This window comes from Apteryx rowi, unplaced genomic scaffold, assembly GCF_003343035.1.
Source record: "Apteryx rowi isolate R43461 unplaced genomic scaffold, aptRow1 scaffold_46, whole genome shotgun sequence".
In the NCBI taxonomy this organism is placed as follows: domain Eukaryota; kingdom Metazoa; phylum Chordata; class Aves; order Apterygiformes; family Apterygidae; genus Apteryx; species Apteryx rowi.
Genome location: NW_020450716.1, coordinates 3,094,826 through 3,114,807, shown reverse-complemented (window position 1 = coordinate 3,114,807; position 19,982 = coordinate 3,094,826). Strand labels below are relative to the sequence as shown.

Sequence of the window (19,982 nt, the reverse complement as noted above, 5' to 3'; positions counted from 1 at the left end):
TATCAGATGGCAGAATGCCCTCCAAAAGTGATGAAAAGAAAATCAATACAAAAAGCATTGCAACAACAGAAGATGATCAGCAACTGAACACATCTCTATAAATTCTCAAGCTCCTGTAGTGCTATAGAAATGCAATGCTATCCCAAAGGTTGTATTTGAAGATTTCTTAAATTGGAGAGATAGGGAGAAGAAAATGGCCACACTCCAAGAGTATCTTAAATATTTCTTGTGTTGACTAGCACAAAATCAAATAGCAGCAGAGACTTAGGTACCCCACATTCTCAAAAAAGGAAAACCTTTTTAATTGGCCATCGTCAGCCAGGAAGTGTGCTGCTCCAGGTACCAGGGGCAAAAGAGCCAAGAGCAACCAGTTATGTAGATAATTTCAAACATGGCATAGCCTAGCTAGGCACTACACGTCTTTCGAGATCAGGTGCTCACTGAGCAGATGACTGTTCGGATAACAAGCTGTAAACAAAATCATACACATGGATACACAGAGAAATATTTTGGCTTCAAAGGCATTTTTCTTCAGCATGTAAGCATTGCAGGAATTTCTCTCATGTCTCAAACAGCATTACTCTGCACACAGAGTCAAGTCTACTCATAGTAGAGTTTATTTTTGTCCGATCATTAGAAACAAAACAACAGCCTTTAACCACCTAGCAAGACTGCAGTATAACTTCCTGAGATTCAGAGATGCACTGCAATGATGGGATAAGCTATTTTTGGACATCTCTCTGGTTGCTAGGGCAAACTCTTATAATGATACGTACCATCCACCAAACAGAATCTGCTTTGCAAATCAGGAAGGGAGGAAACATCAAGATTAGGCATGGCTAACTGAAGTGAACATAAGAGAACAAATGAAATGCCATGCTGTACCGAAACATGGTCAGGACTTCCATCAAGACTCAGCTGAACTCTGACATGAAACACACCTGGTTGTTTTGAGTCAACAGGGCCTAGATCATAGACTTGGAAGAAATTTCAAACAGTTGTACAAGGCATTCTGCTGCCACAAAGCAGGGTTAGCCATACCTAAACAGTACCTTATGCAGGCCATACCACTACTGAATCATAAACATTTGTTCATACAACCACCCTATGTCAATATTGTCTTTCACACAAGGGAGTAAGTGAGGCAGACAGAAGTGAAGCAATTTGCCCCCAGTTGCACACTAAATCTACTGCAAAATTAGGAAATAATTCCAGATGTTCAAAAACCCCCAAATAACACATTGATCAGTTTTCTAGGAGCTGTATGTACAGGCATTTTCTCATTTTCAAAATTACTGGAGCCCAGTTCAAATCAACACATCTGGATAGTCTATGCATTTTATAAAAGAATGTGACAATTTTCTACCCAAATACTATGCGATCTACGTAATGAATATCATTTTAAAGTTCATAGGGCACAGACTGTAAAAAAAAAAAAAAAAAAAAAAGGACAAAAAGGGAAGGGGACAATTTTCAGTTTTCTTCACTAAAAAATGAAGAATGGAAACTTTCATGTTGATGCTAAAAAAATACCAGATTTCAACGGCACAAACAGGAAAGGTTGTATATTTTGTACCTTAGTGCCATTTCTTCTGGTCAGCTTTGCACTGAACTCAAGTGAGATTGTAAAAAAAAAAGTATGCATATCAAATTTAGGAAACAACCACACTATTCTTGGTAGCTGAGTGCTTTGCATGTCATAAAAAAAGATACTGTAATTAAAATAATATCTTCCTTACAATTGAGAACAGAGAATATTTAATTAGGCTTTAAACTGTTGAGAAGAGGCTTATATAATAATCTTACTTAGGCCATACAGTCAAATGAAATGTGCCTACCAAGATTTAATTGGAACTTAAGTGTACTGCACTGGTAACAAATGGTACTCCCAATAAAACTTGACATTAAAGCTAAATTAACATGTTCTCTCCTTCTATTTTGATTTCTGAAATAAAAAGGCTCAAATCGATGAGAGATTTAAATGATGCAGAGACTGTGAACAAAGTGGAATTCACTAAGCCACCAGGCTTAAACATTTTTGCTGTAATTTATAACATCAACCCCAGGAGTGGGACCAAGAAGAATGACCACTGAGACTGAACCTGACATTTCAGCCCCAGCTGATGGACATACAGCAGGGCAGAAACGTACACCACAGTCCCGCAGCACGTTTCACCGGGCACTGGACAACATGGGTTGCAACTCCCTTAGCTACCTTGTAGGGCAACCATGAACCAGATGACGTACAAGACATCAGCTTGTTTCTCTGTGTCAAGGTAGCTCATCTGCAACTTGCTGCTTTTACAAGAGAGCAATTTTCAAAATAAGGTACTGACTTGTCTCTGGGCTGCAGATTCCTCACACACACGTGTGTGATGTAGGGACTCCTTGCAAGGGTTGCCCCTGTCCGTACGAGGGAGAAGGTTGCCTGCATGGCACAGCCCTGGCACAAGGGACAGGCCAGCACACCAAACCTGACAGCAAGGTCTCCCCCTTTCTACTGGCCTTGCAAAGAGCTGACGCCACTCAGCAGTCACTGTAACAGCAGTCCTCCTTTTGCTCCCCAGCTCAGGAAGTGGCAAATGAACTCTTACTCGATGGAGTGTTACAGTAAGTAAAGATAAGGAACTAGCTGAACCATTCAGAGCTCGAACTGCAGCTGCCTTCAGATCCGTATCACCCATAGCAACAAGCATAAGGTTTTGTGCTCTTCCAGCTACCTCCCAAAGATCTCTTCAAATTGGACTGTTTTGTATATGGGATTTTCCTAGACAGTTACATGCAACTGATAATTCTACCTATCCTGTAACATACAGTCTGTTCTGCTGTGTGAGCTCCTGCAGAGTTACCTGGGCCGCTTGGAAGCGGAGCACACAGCTAAGGCACTCTTGAACTTCCTCACTGATCAAAAATGCAACTCAAAGCCTATAAGGACTGTATTGTGCATGTGGGTACATCCATGCAGCAATTTAAGAAACAAAGTCTTGTTCACTTTAGAAAATGTTAAAGAGACTAATTCTTCTAAATACCTCATTCAATTTTGAAAAATGGGTCTTAAAATCCATTGAAAAACCAAGATCATAAAGATGCAAAAACATACACACATGCTCCTAAGAAACCAAACAGCTTTTCAAAACAGGATTTCTATGACTTGCTCCTAAAGCAAGTTTTTTTCTTAAGACATCATCAGTTGAAGAGCAGGAAAAGACTTCAACAAATAAATCAGTTAATACTCCCATTCCACATAGGTAAAAACATTTGCAGAAAAGCAATCTAATAACTTAAGCTGATTATACACCATTATATGTACTATGAATTATGCATATGTACACATATTTGTATATATTCATACACAAGTATCACAATATATAATTTCTTACATAAAACTTCAGGGAAGAGGAGAGAGTTTAGTCATATGATGATCTGTTTGTAGAGAAAGCTTTAAAGGGGAAAATATTCCCTCTAATTCAAGTGAAATTCATTGCAGTCTGGAACCCATCATACCAGGAGCAAGGAGACCAAGCTTTTATTTCCTGCAACATCACTTCCTTCTGGGCAGTCCATCTGCATCTCCCCAAGCCTTTCCTTCTGTCATCATCTTTGTCATCCTCTCTTCCCCATTTCCTACTGAAGGGAACATGGGTTGATAAATGTTAGGAGGGAATCTGTCTGTAGCTTAACTAGACTATGGAAATGGTTAAAATTTTCCTAGTGTAGGGGCTTGCATAGCTATACAAAATGAACAGCTGCACAAATGTAAGCTGAGGAAAGGTACCAGGAGGTCTGAAATATTTTGGTGAGATGCATACACAGACTTACCCAGTCTCCTGACAAGTACTCTAATATTAAAAGGAGCTTTAATCTACCTTAGATCTATATAAACAAAGATCATAGAAATAATCATATATACCAGCCTGGGAAAGAGGAATACAGGTATCATCTTTCACTTTGTAGCTTTACGCTGCAGAGGAGGGAGGAGAAGGGAAGAGGGAAATAAAATAACCACGCACACTATCACCCTCAACATGAACAGACCTGCACCTTTTGTTACTTTGGGTCATCAGGATAATTAAATCCTTTATAATAGCCACTAATCTGCGTCAGAGAGTGCATATAGCAGCGAGCCAACTTCTTTAAGTTGCACAAAAGGGCTGCTATGTATTGCAAAATAACACCTGAGCATTTCTCAGTGCTTTTGGGATGGATTCTGCCGCCACCGCTCTGGAAGCGCCCTACCATGCCAATCAGCCCGATGGATGCATAACCTTCTCACACGCTGGCAGCAGAGCTGCACACACAAATAAAGGAGCTGCCCACGCGAGTGCCAGCCCAGTTTGGTGCAGCACCCATCACAGCAGTGAGCGCAGCCTGGGGCTCAGCCTGCCCCGTACAGCTGGTGGGACCCAGCAGTTCGGCCACAGCCAGGGCTCAGACACCTTGCACATTGTATGGAGTTTGTGGAAAGGTCAGCCTGAGTCACTGCACTTGTTTCTACCCATCCTCCCCCAGCTGTAGAGTTTCTAAATTAATCTGGGTCTTTAGGCTTGTCGGCTTTTATTGCCATTTCCTAAAGAAAAGCACAGCTTTCATACTACAAACTACAGGGCTGAAATCCCCAGACAAGTTTAGTAAGTGCCTTTTGCAGTTTGCCTTTGCCCTTATTCATCCAAGCATACTCCCTTAAGTGACTCCTAAAATCTAGGCTACAAAATGCGCTTAGTTTCTTTTTATTTTACCTCCCTGAAACATTTTAATCAAAATGCTCCAGCTAGCTACATCCAGCATACACGGGGCAGATCAGAGCACCACCTCTCTGCACAGATTACACTTGACAAATCACATCAGCAGGGTGCAGCTTGAACCAACAACCACCTCGGAAATCCCAACCTCGGGCACTCGGAGGTCTCTGACTTGGAGAAGCCAGAGGGCAAGAAACCTCTCTTCTGTGTTCCTGCAAAAAGACTCTGTCAAAGGGAAAATTCTTCTTCTTTTCTTTAATCCTTGACAAGGAGATCTGTGTTTGTACAGCCCACAGCCAAAATAATCCTACGCCTACTGCAAGGAAACAAGAATTTACCAACCAGCTCTCATGCACTGTAGGGACTGAGCCAAACCGTAGGACTTGCACTGGCTGTCCCATGACCATATAACACCTTTTCTATTTTAGTTTTTCTTAAGTACAGGAGGAAAAAAATAGTGAGAGTGTATTTAACTGGAAACTCTGTTAAACTAATCACTGCGCTATATTTAGGTAATGGGTGTGTAACTGCTTCCCAGGACGTGGTAACCCATCAAACAAAACCAATCATCAATTCCTGGCAAGGATCATCTATTCGGTTGCAACAACACGTATCTGTTAGCACCGGCAATTTACAACTGGAAAATATTAGGGAGGGCTAATTACTACAATATGAAATTTCCATGCCTTCATTTTGCATTAACAGCTTCATGGTTAGCAGAACCCTAGGGAAAAACAAAAAAGAAAGGAAAAAATACAAGACCCCCTCACACATGTCTAGAGCCAGAAGTGCTCTCTGCGGACGGGAAGTCACACGCCACCCTTTTCAGCAGGGCTTCAGCTCATCTAAACAAATGTGGCTTCTACCCTTGGGCTGTGTGGAAAACGCTATGGACAGGAGCCGACGCAGCAACGTCTTCCAGAGCCCACAAGCAGCTCCGGTGCCTCTGTCGCCCCTCTGTGCTGCGAGGGGAGGCTGGCGGAGGTGGTGTGCCGGGGCCATATGGGGCTCTGCGGAGGGGCCACAAGTGCCAGCCACCAGGCTGAGAAAGCTGCAGGAGGCTACGGATGGAGACAACACTTGTCCTCCTTCCTCCTCCTCCCCTCCCTTTCTTCTCCGCCAGAAAAGGAGAGGTGAGGGCTTAGACGTTGCCTCCAACGCTGGAAACCTCYTACCTTGCATCCTCCCTCCTCACCAAGCCCTTGACACCACACACACAAATCAGAAAGTCTGAAGGAAGGAAGAGTCGATAAAAGCCGTAGCCTTACCAGAGCGCAGGAGCAGGCCAGAGTCTGAGCGTTACGTGGCCCCCACTCATTCAAACAGCAGTGGGAAACACGTGGGGGCCAGCGACAGCCCCCAGAAAACCCCAACCTCTTCCTCCCTCCACTGCCAGCAAAAGGGGAAACGCACCTCCTGGCAGGAGAGGTGAGGATGAGCTGTGCTGAGATGCAGTCAGAGGCTGCCTGACAYGACACTCACACCTTTGGTCTAAGCAGTCGCTAGGATGATTTGCATCTGTTGTCAAAGCTGAAAGGAGGGGACCAAACTGCAACTACTTGCTCCTAGGATGAGGCAAAGCAAGAGAATGGCATGGCTGTCACCATTCCCACATCCCTTCCTCTCTCCTCCCCTCCCCTCTACACACAAACACACAGAGCAAGCCTATTTCCAATGCACTTAAAACTCAAACTCGAACAAACAAAAGGACAAAAACTCTCACCCCCTCCCTATGGAAGAGGGGAGAAAATTCAGAGTTCGGTCTGCCACTCTGCTGTTAATGCGCTCCATTACTGTCAGTGCCACGCAGGCCTCTGAACACTGGGTAATTTCACACGCCATATGTGCGGCAATCAGCAAATGCTTACAGCGCAGGGATGGAGGAGCAGCCGCAGCAACTGCCTGAAAATCAGCAGTGCTAAGGGGAGAAAAAAGCAAAACAATGTCCACAGTTAGTTTGTCACATGCAGCCTTTTAAATGTAACATAATGCTCCTGGATGAGCTCCCAATGAAACATGAAACGTGGGGGAACACATGAGAACAGGCCACACACACACTTTGGTGTCACCCACTCGAATGTGCACCGAGGCTGGCAGTGAAAAACTGAAAATCCAGCATTCATAATCATCGTTAGACCCACACGAGGCGTCTGAAGTCAGCAACCTGCGTGGCGAAGGGAAGGGTCAAGGTCGCAAAGGGCCCAAAGGGACTGCACATCACTGCCCACCACAGACTCAGCTCAGCCCATCGGCTCTACCAAGTCCCTGCAACCTAAAGCACAATTCTTGGGACTTCTGCCTCATATTAGGAAACCTGCCAACACAGTTGGAGGATTTCCACTCACGGGGAGCCACAACAGGCAGGAAAATAGTGTAGAGGCAAAACAGCCCTCAGCAGGCATCAGAGCTGCATACATTGGGCACAACAGATCAAAGTGTACTCTTACCGAGGAGAAGAAACACCCTTCTTCMAGGGGGCTCCACGAACAGGAATGCAATATTGCCAAGCTTCAGGAATACAAATCTTGAGATCTATTTATTTTTTTTTATTATATTTTTTTTAAACACAACTGCTTGATTCATGCAACAAATTTTAAGCAAGACTCAAAACCTTAGAATTAGAGACAAACACTTAAACTGAAAAAAAAACACACACGCACAAACTGAAAAAACTAAGAGCTAGAACAGCACAGAAGAGTTCTTTTCCTAGAAGTAACAAGCATTTTATTCTTTTTTTCTTCCTTAAGAATACCTCAGTGACTGAAGAAAAATAAATAAATAAAAGAACTGTTAAAACATGGTTTGACACAGCATTTGTACTCACCTTGGCAAGATCTCTTATTTTCTGAAGGTATAACAACTTCTAGGTGAATACAGCAGCTCCGGAAAGAGGGGGTTTGACAGTACTATCTGCACAGAGATATCTCAAAGCCAAGGCTCTTAGTTTTTCTCCATGTAGTCCTATTAATGCATTTTGGTCCTTACTGTTCCTCTAGTAGGCTGCTTCTTAGCAGAGAGAGACGAGTGGTGCGACGGCTCTGGGGCAAGTGGGCAAAGGCTCTCCAGGGAGTTTCAGTCCAGCAACAGGAGGTGTGCCGTGGCGGCGGCGGCTGCTGCGAGTCCCCGCAGGGCACCGGCGGATTCCCCTGCACCAAGAGCAAACACAGAGCTGACAAGAGCAGCCTTCAGCTTCGGTGTGGCATTTCACTTGTGTTTTATGTAACCATTTATGACTGTTATTCAATTATGAAGGAGAGCTTACCATGGAAACTGCAAGGAGGTGTTTTGTTAAGATACAGAGCACACTTTTTAAGTAAGAGCTGTTCATCTCTCTAATACGCAAATATCTGAACAGCATTCAAGGTTTCACATTTAGATGTGTTTTCCAGAAGACAGCCACCCCTAGTTGTAGGCTATTCACCATGCAGCAGGCTTTAAAACAAAGAGTTTGTTCTTTTTTCCCTAAAGCTAAAAAGCCAGGTGAAACGAAGCAATGGATTAGTCTCTTTACGCAGCCATTATATGGTTCTGTGGGAAATGCCATTTTCTGCTCTGGTCCCACGGGATTGTAGCAGCTTAGCAGGCTGCCAGCCTACATCAGTTCCCCAAACTGCTAAACCTCAAGGATTGGTCCCAATTCTGCACAGTCCACAGTCAGTTGGTAAATGACCTAGCAATCCAATCAGGCAGCAACACAGACTGTCTAAAGAAATAAAACAAAGGGGCAAGGCGGGGGAAGGAAGGGAAAAAACAGGAAGGAAATTATGTATAAAGAAGAAAAGCATATCCTCATTACTTTCCTAATCTGTGTCTGCAAGCAGGAGCTTAGCTGGGTGCCCATTGCCTGGGGAGAGGAGAGGAGGAGAAGYGGCAGAAAGCTGAGCTTGCATCCCTGCTGGAAAATGTGGCTGCCATCCAGCACAGGAGTGGCTCTCTGATGGAGAAGAACCGGTCCTTCCTAGTCAACCTGGTCAGTAAAGCTTGGCATAAATGAGAACTTGTTCTCAGCTGTTTAAACTTAAAACTTATTCTAGCTATTTAAAACATTTCTCTGGCTTTTATAACACCATGTCCAACGGTTCGCAGGTATCTCAAGTGCATTACCCAGAGAACCAGGTGGCTTCAAAGGGAAGTAAGAGGGACAGGGAGGTTGTGCCCCCTAAACACTGGCTTAGGTCCAGTTACAGCTGGTAGCAAAAGCTGCTCCAGCAAGCACTCCCTTGAGATGCACATCCCCGGCAGTGCAACCCCCAAGCTGCCAAGTGCCCTCCACTACCAAAGGAAGGATGAATATCCCATGCCTTTCAGAGAATACCCCTACACCTAGCATCAACAGGTACATGAGAAACCACCCTTTCAGCTTTAAAGGTAGCACCCCTCCCACCAGGAAAAGAAGGGAAGCACAATTTTGCAAAGCACTGAGAAACTGCACAACTGCAAACACTGATTTCTGGTWAGAGCAAATACTTTAACTGCCAGTGGTTTTTACACGCCTAAGAAATGAGCATGGCCAAGGCTTCAAAACACATGTTTTAAACAACTTCCTAGCTGTGTTCTGGCTTCCACTGGACCATGAGATAATTACAAACTAAAAAGCAGAGCAAAAGATCTCAGCCACTGATGGATTTGGTGTGGGTGTGAAAGCTCAAGAGCATGAAAACCATCACACTGGTTTCCATGCTGGAGGCCCAAACAATGGCATTATCTGAGTTTTTGGAAAAAAAGCCTTATATATACACCATTGCTCTGGAAAATTAGCATTTTTAATACAAAAGTAAACATAAGGCTTGTTTTAAATGATGATAACTATCAGCATGTTAGCCTTTTTAGGGTTTCCACTATCATCATAAGAACACTAAACGTCTTGGTTGAACTGCAGGAGTTAAAAATGCATAACATCCTGACCTCTTAGAGATAATTCTGCAAACAAGAAGTGACAAGGATGCACTTCTCCTTCCCCGATGTCTCATATGAAAAACTTTAACAGCATTTTAAGTCTGCAAGAGAGTGCCAATTACCAGACCTGCAATATGAGATCAAAATTTGAAAGCAAGATAGGCTAAGTAGCTAGACATACATCTTYGACTTGGTAGAACACCTCTCCTGAATATTAGCAGAAATGATCAGTTTTTGCTCCATATTCTGTGACACRACACCGCACAGCATCATCCATCAGAGTATGTTGCTTCTTGGCAGTCATTTGATGCTATCAAAACCCTGGCTGAGTTTGGCCAGTGCCACCTTTTGAGACAGAGCCCTTCCTGAAGTGGTACGGACCTACTCAAGAGCATCCAGGGGCTGCTCTGGACCTGAGAAGACTTCAGGGCGGCTGAATTAACCTCCCTCACCAAGGCTAGGGACACAGAGCAGCTGAAGTCCAGGCCTGCCCCAGCCACGGCCAAGTTTTTTAACCATGGGGCACCCGAGCTCTGCGTACTGCCCCGCCAGGCACTCCTTGACCCCCGAGTGCAAGGGGTTGTTTAGAGACAGTAAAGCCAGTTCCAGATGTAAGCATGGTGCCATCCCTCACAGCGCAGGTGCTGGCATGCCGAGCAGCCCAAAACTCGCTCCCGCATGTCCTCCGCTGTGAAAAGAGGCAAAACGAGGAGGGATAAAGAACCGGGGATCTGAACAAGCACRTCTTGAATGCCACAGATTTGCCTAAGCCATCAGGCCGGGCATGTGCTGTGGTCTTCGCAGGCCTAGAGAGCTACCAATTTCACAGCAAAGAAAATATTTTTCTATCCTCTTCATGGACAATTAGCAATGCAAGCCTAAGACATCAAAAACTGACTCTTAATTACCAAAGCCAGCATTTAATGACTCCAATTATATTTCTACTGATTTCTGAAAATTGGATTCTCCACTACACTTGCTGTATTTAAATTAGTTTCCTACCTCATTCGTGGTAATTATACCTTGACAAACCAAATTAAAATACAGTTGAGATTTCTAAAATCCTACTTAAAAATAATGGGGATTTAAGAACAAAATTTCTTAAGTCTACCATGCACATTTTCATTCCCTTCCCTTCAGAATACAGGAATTCTAGATTTAAAAAGATTAAAGAGATGCAAAGGCCAGTATTTTCTTTGTTAAAATGCTGTATACAACAGAAAGGAAACTACAGAACCTCACTTCCTTATTCCCCTACATCACAGAAATTAGCTTCTCTTTTTACCCTAAAAATCAATAAAAGTTTCTCTTCTCAGGCTCACCATGACCAGTACCATAGAGGACTCTAGCAACGAGGGGCTTTGGATGCACATTTATGAGGAATACACATCTCGGTTTCTACTAACAGCTCCCTGCATCTAACCTGCATGCTGGGACCACAGTACATAGATCTGCTATCAGAACATGCCTATAGGATAAAGATGGTTTCTGTAGCACACAATCACACCCCCCTGGGGGTATCTATCCTTTATAAGGAAATTATTTTCAAGTTCTGGTCCGTAATTAATATGAGAAATAAAAACAGTCAGCAGTATATTTGCAAGAGACTAAACAAGCAACGGAAAGAATCCATAAAATGCTACATTTTAGGGAAAGTCTCTACATATATTTACTCAAGATTATATAAAGAGAGCAGTGATTTCTATAAAGAGGATGCTGTACTGTACCTTTTTCTCCAGAAAGAAGGAAAAATGCTAACAGACCCTAATTCCTTTTGCCRGTCTCAAAGCTAAAACATCCAAATTATACACCACTATGTTGCAGCAGCCTGGCAATAGTCACGAGAGTTGCCAAGCAGCCACAATAAGGACACCAAAGCAAAGATGCCCATGCTGGCTCTGCAGGTAGCATTAGAGCACAGGCAATATAGTCACAGGAGTGTGTCTCAGCACCTGGGCAAACGAATGCCACTGCTTGCAAGGCCAGAGCTAATTCAAGAGTCTGCTACCTGGTACCACATCTTGAACGACTGGCAGATATTACATTGGCAGGAAGGACAGTACGCTGAGCAACCAGGCAAGCCAGGTCCCCAAAGTTAGCTGATAGCAAATTAAAAGGTTTCAAAGGCTTGAGGAATTACAACTGTCCCCAAAGGAGAAATGACAACAAATCTGAAGCAGGTTTGGACCAATGTGGTAAGGCACCCTCTAGCTCCTAGTAGCAAAGAAGTAACACCCAGTACAAAGCCTCCACCAGGTCACTTTGGTGAGGATCAAATGCAAGAACTACAACTACAGAGGAACACAAAGCAGAGCCTCTGCACATGTTCAATATATTTAGTATTCATTCAAGAGGCAGAAAAATACAGGTTTACAGGGCCACATTTTCACTTCAGCATAAGGAAATAATATGCTGATGTCACAGATACTTCTTGCAATAATACTTTTTCATTATGTTTGTTTCTGCTGCATTTTTWACTCCTGTCTTTCTCAGATGCCCATTACTCAGCAGTGGTTGTTAGATTTTATGTTCACATATGGTTTAAAGAGCTTGCTGTTTAATGTTCCCTATATGTAAATAACTACATGCTGTTTCTGTCCCTGCTGTGCAAGTGAAGGAATGACTAGATTATAAATCTTGAATACAGAAATATGTCARGTTGGTTTTAATCTACAAATCTATCAGAACTTACTCTCTGCGTTACATTTTCTATCTTCTCTTTTACTCACCAGTTCCCACCACATTTAACGAGTACATAAAGCAACCAGCAATGGGCAAAGAGAGGCCAGCAAAGAGGCACTCTGGAGCTCCGACCCTGTCTCCTCATCCCCCCATTTTCGGAGGGCTCCTTGCTCTCTGGCAGGGCTGCGCCAGCCCCAGGAGCACTCCCAGGACAGGGAATGCCCCTTCCCCACGCAAGCCAGGCTGGTTGCCCCAAAGCAGCCACGTGCAGGGTGAGCCCCCCCCCGTGGCTCTACTGTACCAGCACCACCAAGGCACAGAGAGGTGCACCACAGGAGCAGGAGCGTGGCCATCACGCAGGGAGTCACCTTCATCACCAGCAAAAAATGAACCTGGGACTACACACAAAAATAGCAGGGAAGCAGAAGGCAGGAGCCAGGAGGGGCAGAAGCCTGCGTTTTAAATGATTCTGCTTTTACTTAATTTGTGACATAACCCTAATGCTGTTACTTGAAATAAACGCACATTGTAAATGTAATTTATCATCTTTTTAATATGGCTGACAGCATTCATTTCAAATCAAAGCTCACATGCCAAGCACATTAGCGATAAGCCATTTTCATTTTTGAAAAGTGAGCACAGTGAGAGCCAGAAGCAACATTAACATAACCACTAACATTTCCAGCTTTTTCAGTATCAGAAATCAGTACATAGAATAATCTTTTGAACTTTGAAAGTGGAAAAACACGCTTTAAATAAATGAGATATATAATTCATTGTTCATCCAGTCTTCCTTCCTCGTACAGTCACGACAGACTGCAGGAAATGCTCTTGCCCRCTGCCACATCCACCTCGAGGCTCCCAGATCTTTCAGTGCAAGCAAAGAAACAAAAAGCTCACACAGGTTATCAAGCATACATCCTACAGTCACTGGCAAGCAGATAACAGTCTTTTCATCACAAGCATCCACAGATATCCTACAAGCCTCAAAATTCTCCCCCGACCAAAAACTGAGCCTGCAGTACAAAAGATCAAAAGCTTCAAAAACTAAAACATCCCAGAGATGGAGGGCAGCAGCAGCAACAAAATCCTACTTCTCTCCAATAGYAGGGAATTTAAGTTAAAATTCCCATCTCGTTCTCAGGAGCACACCCTGCGACTTGCTTTTGCACATGGAGGGGGATACGCAAATGGTCACTGCCAATCTGATCAGGCAGCAATTCATACTTGCCCCCAAATACATCGACGCKGTCATGAACAGGCCACCCCAATCAAGCACTCTCTACGTAAGCATCTGTCTCGGAGGGATCAATCTCTAGTGACAAACAAACAAACCATAACAGAAAAAGCCTCAGAACACAGCAATTAAGACACTAATCAAAAAAACAGGAAGGAAAGGAAAAATTTGGGCCTGTGGAAGCAGACAGCGGATACTCTGAAACAGGAGATTCATTCARTTTATACAAATATAGTCCAAACTGTCAAGTGGGGGTAGTCGTTCTGTAGTTCAGAGACACAGAATGACTGCAAGAGCTACGGGATTCAAAAGATGTTTCAAATTTATATTCTAGCATGAGGATGGGAAGAACCACTGCTCAGGTTGCCACCTCTCCTCCCAAACACAGGTGGCCATTTAAGTACCTCAAAGCTTGTTCAGTAAATGAGGAACCCTTGCCAAATTCCAGTCTCAGCACCTGCGTTCCACCTACCTACTGTCATCCTGCAGCTTTAACAACAGGCAATAGAGATCATTTCCTATCCTAGCAACCTAAAGATTGCTGTGCAGCATCGCTCGCACAATAACAAATCACAATAACAATAAACGATTCTTAATGACACCTAACAGCATCCACAAAATTTCAAATACGTATTTTACCATTTCGTCCTATGTTTGATGATAAAGTATGATTAAAACTGAGAAAGGAAAGCATTCACTAGGACCTTCGCTAACTCTTTTGAAGAGTGACATTAAGATAATTTTTCTACTTGACCAATGATGGCAGGTGAATAAGGTGATAAGCAGTATTAGCCTGAAAAGGATCTTTTAAAAGTAAATATATATTCAATTTGGTAGTGAATAAGGCTATTCAGCAGGAGCCGAAAGACAGGTCAAAGGAGTGAAGGAGAAGAGCTCCCCATTTGCCTGCGACTTTTTCAGCTTCAGACAGTGATGGAAAATTAAGCCTTAGGCATATAAATCATCCTCAGTGAAGACTCCTGGAAATCAGTATTTCCCTGCTAAAGAAGTACTATCAGTTAATCTTCAAGTTTGGCATGATGACTGGGGTGAGATAAGGCTGAAAAGAAGGGTTAATCAAACAAAAAAGCAAACACGCAAGAACATTTAAAAATTGATTAGACAATGGAAGTAAATGACTCTTGGCTAAACAATGCCGATTTCATTGCTGGGGTTATAGAAACATCTAAGAGATGGAGTGCTCTTTTAATGATTTATATTCTCACTGTATGTTTCCATAGAAATGATAAGAACCAGGATATTTAATGGGGTAAGTGGAATCACAGCCAGCCACCTCCTTTTCTCCTCAGTGAAGGAAGAAGAGTTGCCAAGGATTCCTTCATCCAAAAAAACAAAGCACCACCAAGGACTTATGAAAGTGTTCATGTTGCCAAAATAAGGCTCAAAAAAAAATATATATATATATATATATATATATATATATATATTTTTCTTTCTTCTCCTCAAGCTCATACAGTATTTGGTGTTTCCGTGTTTGGAGGAACACATCACCAGTTAGGTGACCAAAACCAGAAACCCCCCTTCCCTGCATTTCTCCTCTACTGCTGACTCTGCAGTTTCTACTCTCTAATGTGGACCCATTTATGTTCATTTAGGAATTTATGAAATGTGAAGGGCCAAACCTTCAGGAAGAAGTATATGAAAAATATAGAACTTGCTACGTTACTTAGCAGATGGTTATTTAATGTCGTTTTGTAATATGCTGGTAAAGAAAAAAGGCTTCAATCCAATTTAATAAAACTGAAGTCTTGAATAATCATGTTCGTGAGGTCAGAACTACAGCTAGTATAAGTGTACTTACCACCACCATAAATCAAGGCATCATAATGCAGAAATATTCCAGTTGTCAGAGCAGTAATGTTACAGGCTGCCCTGCATTTTTAACCTTGATTGTACGTAATTGTTAATCACTGACCCATTCTCCAACAGTCCTAGACCAGAGTATGTTGCTAAGCAACCCATTTTTGCTCCAGATACTCTTTAAGGCTAGTTTAGCAATGGCCAAAAGTCAACAAAGTGAGTATTGAGACTACTACAGACAGATTTGAGATGAAGGTGTGAGCGTAGGAAGCAAGTAAGACTACACTGTAGATCTGTCTAATGCCTTGCCTTAAAACACAATATTCAATGTTATATGTGAATATGTGCATCAAAAACTCTTACAGAAGCCTTTACAAGGCTGCAGCCCTGACRCAGCTTGCATACATCCTGACCAGGAAAATTAATGGCCTCTTGCTTCTAAAAGATTTCCGGTGAAAATTATGTGCCCCGAGCTCAAGGAGATAGAGATGAGGAATAGGATGCTCATACATAACATACATTCACCCAAACAGGAATTCACACTTGCTTTTCTAAGGCATAATAATTCCAAACTGGTACAACCTAGAGCAAATACCACCATTTTCCTTGGCTACCAGCCCCAAAGGAATTGCAAGCCCAAATAAACGGCAGTTCATACAGGGCCTACAAATTACAAATGACATCCTCAAGATCAATAGTACCATACGCTCAAAAGGACCCCAATGAACTAGAAGAACATTCAGAAACACAGTTTTATCAGGAAAAACATGCTGTTCTTAGAAAGCTAATGGCAATCTAATTACTTTTTCTCCCAGAAGCACAAGGATTCTCAATAGACTGATGATTGCAGGGTGGGCAGAAACAATCAAGTCTGTTTTTTCCTCTGGATTTGTTCTCCATGACCTTTCCTTACCAAGGTCCCCATACCAGGAAATACAGTAACCCAGATGCCTCCTTGCCTGCCCTCCATGTCATCCCAGCACAGAGGGGACAGCGAGGGCTGGGCAGGCACACGCCAGCCAGCACCAAACCACAGGCCAGCCAAGCTGAGCTCCAGGCAGCCAAGTTTCCCCTGTCCCCTTCAATGGGGGCACTAAACCTGGGGCCCTGTGTTCACCAGCCTGCAAAGTTTCTCAGCATCTGCAGGGGCCTCATAACTCTGAGGCTTTTATCCTTTTGGCAAACCAGTTGGGGTGGCAAATGTGTGGTGCAGGGAGGATGTCCTATCTGCCAGCTGCATGAGACTTGTTTTGTTTTTTGTTTTTGAAAATCACCTTAAAGAGGAGCAACAATTATTGTATTAGGCTATCTCAAAGAAATAGGTCTTTTTCATTTTGGTACTTTAATGACATATCACCATGTCTTTAACAGCTACTAGGGTATGTTAATATTAATTACCAGAAACTTGATTTTTGTCCTATAGAGATCAGTGATAAAAATACCGTGGGTTTAAATAGAAACAAGACTGAGCAGCCACATTAATTGGCAAGAAGGAACTGGGGAAAAAAAAAGGAGTAGGGAAGAATATGTTGATAGGAAAGCTCCAAAGTTCTGCGCTTTTTTTTTTTTTTTTTTTTTGACCTATTAGTGGAAATTAGACCTTTTTGAGTGGGCTCATAAAGCATCTGACCAATTCAGTAAGAGAGGTTGTGGCTATATGCCGGAGTTGAAACTCCAATAACTGAACACGTCTTGTTTTCAGAAGGGGCTATCTATCAATTCAGTACACTTCTCTAAATATGCCTGTCTCTTTCTCTTTTAAGAAAGTCTTAAGAACAGCCTAACTCAACAAGTACTGGGGTAAACCCACAGAAGCAGTAAAGGCCTCCAGCTTGTGCCTCTCTTTTACCCTGGCAAGCCTTTTCACCAAATGTAGCCAAGGCTACAATACCAGTGTTTTAGAAGTAATAGAGATGGTTTAAAGAACAATGAAAGCTGTATTTTGTAAAATATTAATCTGGGTGAAGAAAAAAATATATATCTTTTTTCCTCCTCTTTTAAAACACTTCTAATACATTCAGAATAAAACTCTAGCTCCATTGAGGCCAGTGGCAATGCTCCTGGCCTTGCTCTTCACTAAACATCCACTCGTGCTCACATGGCTTTCCAGAGCATAATATTCCCCCTATAACCTGCACCCAGCAGTGCTCTGGCCAGAGACACGACAGGCTGAGGGGACAGAAACAGGCACCCCCAGTGCTGTGACTTCAACATATGCCACCGCACTCACCTACATGCTCTGCTCTTACAAAGAGTTGGCATTTGTTTCGCTTAGACTCAGTTTTATAGCCTTGTGAAAAGAAATGTTATAAAATTATTAGGTAGGCAAAGAAACAATTAAGCACAAAGAAATCACACAAAACTGGAGGCCCCAAGAATAGTTCGACCGCTTCTGCTTAATAAACCATCAAAAAGTACTCTATAAAGCACTTAAAGCCTTGACCCAGCCTGTCTTCACTGCAGCTCTCAGGGTCCGTAAGAGCTGTTTATCCCACTCGGAGCTGCTAACCCAAGCCACACAGCACAACGCTGTGTCACTGCCTCATCCGGCACTCCAAGCAACACAATCTTGTCACCTCCAGCCGACCCTGGAAAAGTTAAGTACCATTTCATGAAAAGATACTGGAGCTGGTTTATGTCAATCTGCCCTCCAGACAGACAGACCTAGTGCAATCCTGCAACAGCGTTGACCTGCAGCCAGCGACAAGGCATCGCCCAGCACAGTGTCTGACTGGAGATAAATACCCACAGTGCGTGGGAAGGCAGTGAGTGGAAACCCAGAACGACTGACTTCGAGACGGCTGTTAGGACTGAACGACAACATTTCCATTGCTTCTGCAGAGCAAGAGCTAGAGCAGTACTGTGAGTGCAAACGCTTGCCAAATACAACTCCTAGGAGCTGCTTTTCTCAGTCTTTACTTCATTCTTGCAAGCAAAGCTTCTAGGAAAAGCAAACAAAACCCTTTTGGTGCTACGAGTGCCTGTACTCGTCTCTCTACCCCGCCTGCCCATTAGAATAAAAAGGATCAGGCAGAGAGAGCAGAAGGACAGTGCAACACACACTGGCATGTCGGCATCAAACATTGATGCTTTTGCTCACAAGCCAGGAAACAAACGGCAGAAGTAATTTTAGGCCTATCAACCTCTGCAGGATTTTAACAAAAGAAAAGGGGATCTGTAAAGAACTCCAAAATGCAGAACACTTCTTGGAGGAAGAGAGCTATTCAAGTAGTACCTGATACTGTTGCAATAGCCAAGTGATTGAAGCCTGCAGGCATCAAGGAACCCACCTCACACCAAAGTCACAGATGACTGCTGAGACTGGTGGGAATTCCACTAGTATTGAAACTTTAGGGCTTGACCTTCAGGTCTCAGGAACTCCATGACCTTCAAAGAAAAAAGGAAAAAAAAAAGAAAAAAAATATCAGATCTGATCTGCTTAGTGCTGTTTTGCCAGTAACAAATCTAACCATATATGAAATATGACAATATAGATTTGGAACCAAATTCCTACTTCATCAAATATACTTAAAAAAAAACACTGCAGGGACACAACTCAACATCAGTAAGCCCTAGGCTGCTGAGAGGCTTGAAGCACCCAGAGGAGGTGAACAGAGAGCACCGAGGAGAACCCATCACCAGCGCGAAGCCAGTACCTACCCCAAGCAAAGGGAAATCCCAGAGGGGCGCACCAGACCTCTTCCAGAGCACAGCGGAGATGGAGGGTGCAACTTCACACATCTTGAGCTGGTCAAAGCCTGCACTGTTGCCAAAGACAGCAACTCCACCTTCCACCCCTGTCCCACGTGCCGGACCCCTCCTCGGTGCTCCTGCAGCCACTCAGCACAGGGGGCTGATCTTGGTGAAAATCTACCCAACCAAAAACGGTTCAAGCAGGCTGGCTCCCTGAACAGCTCACTGCATGGTCACAAGCTCTCTCCTTGTCCTCTCCCTTGCACCAGCTGTCCTTAGCCAGGTAAGTGACCTGTGTTGAAGTTGGCTGGCCCCCCATCTTACAGTGCAGCCCCCCTAAGACTGCCAGGGGACAGAAACCCTTGTCCTCCTCTTCCTCCCACCCCACAGTGCCAGGAGACACACAGGGCAGAGCTGAAGGGCTGGCATGGTTGCTCTTGTGCTGAATCCCTTCTAATAAAGCTACCTCACATTGCCAGAGTCATTAATCCATCACCCTCCAGCTATAAAATTCATACAAATGATTTTATTTATAATTAATTAAGGCCTCTAAATGTGGAAATTAAATTATCATTTACAGTGTAAAATGAGATAGCACAGAAAAAACTAGATAATAGCAACAGCTCTCTCCTCTGCATGAATCAGGAGGAAATGTGGGGGTGGGGGATATCTAGCTGTAGCTTTAGGTCATGATAGAAATTTCAGCATCTTTAAAAAGCTGCTGAGGCCCGGTCACAAGAAACCTTCATGACTGAGAACACAAAATTAATCCCAAAACTCAAGTGCCCCTCAACTCTGTCCCCCTACTGCCAATAATCCATCTGACCACTGCATTACAGGCACATTTGCTGGAGAGCTAAAAAACACAGTATTTCCATATTTCCTCTGCAGAAAACAAGCCCTTCCAAGCACAG

General features: G+C 43.4%; 1 long non-coding RNA gene across 1 annotated transcript in view; it reads right to left on the bottom strand.

Moving 5' to 3' along the window:
- Positions 1 to 19,982, bottom strand: part of LOC112971848 — a 58,831-nt gene that overhangs the window by 26,633 nt on the left and 12,216 nt on the right. Inside the window, exons 2-3 of the long non-coding RNA XR_003255478.1 lie at positions 18,611 to 18,762; positions 7,564 to 7,885 (exon numbers count right to left, since the gene is read on the bottom strand). This is a non-coding gene — a long non-coding RNA (uncharacterized LOC112971848). The remainder of the gene's footprint in view (positions 1 to 7,563; positions 7,886 to 18,610; positions 18,763 to 19,982) is intronic.